The sequence below is a fragment of the Clupea harengus genome, chromosome 16 (assembly GCF_900700415.2).
Source record: "Clupea harengus chromosome 16, Ch_v2.0.2, whole genome shotgun sequence".
Classification (NCBI taxonomy): Eukaryota; Metazoa; Chordata; class Actinopteri; order Clupeiformes; family Clupeidae; genus Clupea; species Clupea harengus.
In genome coordinates, this window is record NC_045167.1 from 16227346 (window position 1) to 16232103 (window position 4758).

Below are 4758 nucleotides of genomic sequence, written 5' to 3' on the forward strand. Positions count from 1 at the left end.
CTCCAAATGGCCCTGTGACTGCAGAGAGGGTGATGTTCAGTGTTGTGTCAGTAGGCGCAGGTAATGGTGTTCTCTTTCACAGCACCAGGCAATGAACTATCTGATACTGCGCTCTCAGTCGATGCCTCTGCCCATTGTGGTGTGAGATTGAAGTCACACATTTCACACCTGTTTTATTTCCTCCATATGTGCTTCTCTCCCTTTCTATACCATTTCCCATTATATTAATTTCCTATTCTCATGGGCTGCCTTTCTTTTTATATCTACCCCATGCAAGTCACTACACCAACTTGGTCCTACGTGCATTAGGCTACGCAATATGAGATTAATTTAGTCTCAATGCTGGCCATCATAATTTCCCTAATAAGACATGTGTTTCGCTAGAATGGGTTTTCACCTCAAGAAACATCGATTTCTTGTTAAGCCACTCTCAAACGGAAAAAAAGACTAATGGAAAAGGGAGTGAATCACTGAGAGAGAAAGAGAGAGAGAGAGAAGGAGAGAGAGAGAGAGAGAGAGAGAGAGCGAGAGAGCGAGAGAGAGCCGGTACTGCTAAAAAGTTTAGGAATCGTTTCATTGTGTTTGGACAGTGGTGACAGATTATTAATAATTCTTGTCTATTTTATCAGGATGCAAATCCAAGACACATGGAACAGTGGCTGTTAGGTCATTTCTGTTTTATTATGAAATGTTGAATTTTTGCTACTGAATGCTTTTCTGTACCTTTTGTTCTCTGTCCAGCTGAGAGGCTTTGGGCTAGAGCCATAGATAGGGTCCCTCTGTTCTTGTTAACTCTGCCATGCTGAAACAGAGTCTCTAACTGAGACGACTGGGGTTTCACACATTAATTGGTTCAACGGTATGTACTTGCACTTCTACTAGTACTTAACTTGCACTTAACTTGTTCTATTTCTTATGTAAAATAGTATTTATTGTTACACTAGGTCTTTATTGCTCGTAGCTTGACTGTTCTCTCCCTTGTACGTCGCAAAAGCGTCTGCTAAATGACTAAATGTAAATGTCAATATACTTGTTGAGTGACGACTGATTTGGAAAAAGTGTTCTGATATGATGTTGATTTGGATATAAGAATCTTAGACTTCTCTGAACTAGTCAGAGATGGGCAGATCAATCTGATGCTCTGAGGTTATCAGAGAGTCAGATTTGTGAAGCTAGTCTCTCCCTCTGTGCACAAAGATGTAAGAATAAAGCCTTGTCCTCCGACTGATCACCATCACAGAGTCTCCTTCTCTGTGGTAGTAAAAAAATGACCATCAATAGATGTAGGCTAGTGGGTAGGCCACAGTGATCCTTTGATACATTCAGCCAACTCCTGTACTTCAACGTAATTGTAAATCAAAGCTGGGCTTACTGGGTACAGTGGATTGGATTCTCCACTCTAAACAGTAGCATCAGTTTGTCATCACATATTATAATTGCTGCACGCTTGCTGAGCGTCAGTGTCCCCTGCTGAATTTGTTGTGTGGAACATTTCCATAAGAAGTGAAAAGTGAGTGTTGTAGGGTAGCCTTGTGGTCACGGTCAACGAATGCACAGCATCTTCAAAATTAGGTGAAAATTGAGAATGAAAGGAATGAGTGAGAGAGAGTGTAAGAAAGAGTGAATGCAAACACTTACGCATGTCACCATTCACACTGTCGAGAGTGGTTTGTTTTGGTCACGATTATCCCCAGGCTGTGTCTGTCCTTACTGTGCTCATGTAAACTAGTAGGCTATCGCATGACACCATAAGCATGTAACGTAGATTCCTTTTAAACTTGTATTTAGTTCAGGTCTTGTTCTGAGTGTATTGGGCTGTGATAGAATAGGTGAGAGGGCAAAAATAGTCAATTTTTGCAATATGTGGACAAATGCCCCTCCAAGCCCATAAATGCTCCTCATATAAGCCTCTCTTAGAGTGTGGCTGTACAGTGCTGGGTATGTGTGTCTGCTAGGCATCCTTCTTGCGTAAGAATGGCCTGGGTTTGGCAGCACAAGGTGTGTCTGACTGCTGCCGCCTGCTTCGCCTCGTGCTGTGAGGGACATTCAAGGAAATTTGCACCTGTCAGTTCGTATCCGTCACTGTTTAAAAGCCTCTGTTGGAACGTACACTGCCTCTGGTCCACAGCAAGCATTCACGGTTGACTCTTTCGACGATAAATCTGGCTGGCTTGTTGTGTCTGTCTCACTATTATGAACCATAACATGCATTTCTTGGAAGCGAAAGCACACATTGGTCAAAATAAAGCACAGATTGGTCGTTGCTTTAATGATCACACGACGACCATGTCACATATTTCAATTACTGACACACAACTTTAAATTACCGCACTAATAGATCCCAGCTTTGGTACCCACAAGGAAGAAATAAAATGCAAATGGTCTGTGACTGAAAACAAAAAAGACAAAACGCTAATGGGAAGCAGCACCATTAAGACTAACAAGAAGACAACAACACAGTAATATGTTGTTCTCTGAGTGCCATTTTGCCCCCCCTTTTAAAGTCTTGTTTACCAACCACCGATGGCAAATGGGCCCATTAGCATATGCTGCTGCATTCATTGACTAAAAAGCTGAAGCAGTGGCTAACCCTCTCCCATCTGAGAATCCAGGGTCAGATGAGGTAGAGCCAGCAACCTGTAATGTCTGTCTCCCGCGGAGATGGAGGTCTTGCTTAAGGGACAATGTCAGAATTGCAGCTTTAAGGTGCATCTGCACAACCTCCGCTAATACACTCCCAGCACGAAGACAGACTATTTTTCTTTCCTGGCTAATGTTGGCAGGTTTTTTTTTTTCTTTATAGTTTTCCTTTTTTATGTGTTGACCTTTGGCTATTTTTGTCGTGCCTCTCCTCTCCTCTGTGAGTAGGATGTATTTCAGCGATTTCCGTTTGAGAAACAGGCCTCCATTAGGACGGATGGCGCCAAAGTGCACTGGGAGGGCTAAAATAAGACTCGGATACAAAGAAAGAGAGCTGGAGGTGCTGTGTGATATTTGCTCATTATAGACGAGGTGGCTGTTGTCCCTCTCTCGTTTTTTCTTTTGGTTTTTGTGGAGTAAGTTTAGTAGGCTTTAGAAGCCTGGAGTACAAAGACAAGTACAAGGAATATAATTTACCAGTATATCTTACACCCTGTACATTTTACACCCTGTAGGTCAGATTATTTATTTCCTAAACTAGGACTAAGTTTTTGTTTGGATGAGTGTAGTTTCATACTGGCATGTTAAAGTGTGAGCAATCAGTAATTGTCTTGGTTTGGTCAGGTTTGGATCTGGAAGGTCTAGTCTGAAGACCAAAATGCACTGAACATCATTCATGCATCTAGTTAAACGAGTGCAACAGGGTGTGCAGTCTGTTAATTGATTACCCAAACAAATGTTCTAGCTTGTGTTCTCTGACTAGTTCTTTGTTGTTGCTGGATTTGTTTGGACGTTTTTTTCAACGTTTTACACAGGTCTGCCGGGGTCTGGGACTTCTGCCTCTGGTTGTCATGACAGCAGCACTGGTGAGGCTCCACTGGCCATTCCCCCAAATGCAGATTGATCCACGTTCCTGGTCCCCTTTCCCTGTGCTCAGCCAGGGATTCATCCTGAACCCTCAAGAGCTTCTCCTCGGCAACGGGGCGTGCCGTGCCGTGCTGTGCTTCACGGGATGCCACAGTTGGCCACCCACCGCCTCGCCCCCTCCTCCCGTGCCAACCTTTTCCACAGGCCGCCTCCCGAGAGCTTGTGACAGTGGCAGTTGTGAGGTCTGCTGGCATGCCCCCTGTGGCGTGAGGAGCTGTCACCTTGCATTCACCTCCTCTTTAGTTCTGCTCTGTAGACTGATCTCCGCTCTCTGAGAGAGGTGTGTGTGTGTGTGTGAGAGAAAAAGATAGATAGATAGATAGAGAGAGAGAGAGAGAGAGAGAGAGAGAAGGAGGGATGCTGACGTAAGAGTAGCTTCTGGTAGTCACACAACAAAATCTATGATTCGACAAATTCCTGATGGGTTTATACAAGAACTAAACTTCAGTCTAAGATTTGAGTATAATCCCGGTTATGCTGAGAAAATGACTTTGTGTACTAAAGACATCCTGACTATGGAAAATGCTGTATGTGTGTTCCATAGTGAAGCACACAAGGGATGTGAATGGACAGGGACACCACATCAACAGATGTGGGATTGGAAACGTGAACAAGTGGCCTCTCACTTAGGCAATCCATTATTCCTGTTCCACTGTGACATTAATCCACTGTAGCTGGCACTTAACCCAATTAGTTCATGAGAAACATTAGTTGCACAGAGCTGCAAAATGGACATGAGCTTGATATTCATCATTAACAGATATGCAATTAAAAATACTTAACAGGATCAGTATTACTTAAACTATATTTAGGACTTGGACATGGAAGTCACTGTCTATGGTGCGCTATTGACATAGGAGTTATATGGCGGTGACTTGGCGCCATCTAGTGGTGAACATGATATAATGCAGACACTGGAAGCTAAAAGATTTTTTCTGTTTACCACTCTGTGTCAGATCAGCTACGTGTGTAATACGATATAATCTTGGATGGTATTTGTCCCACATAGGGCTGCCTGACTTAGACAAAGACAGTTAATCTCTTTGGGTATGTCTCCCATGACCTCATTCTATTTCAGAGTAGGTCATCAGTCACAGCCTCACTATTTGTGCACGAAGGGATTTAAGCATGCAAATGCTATACAATTATAAGTAAGGTGAGCATGAAAACAAACAGAGTCAAAATTATGAC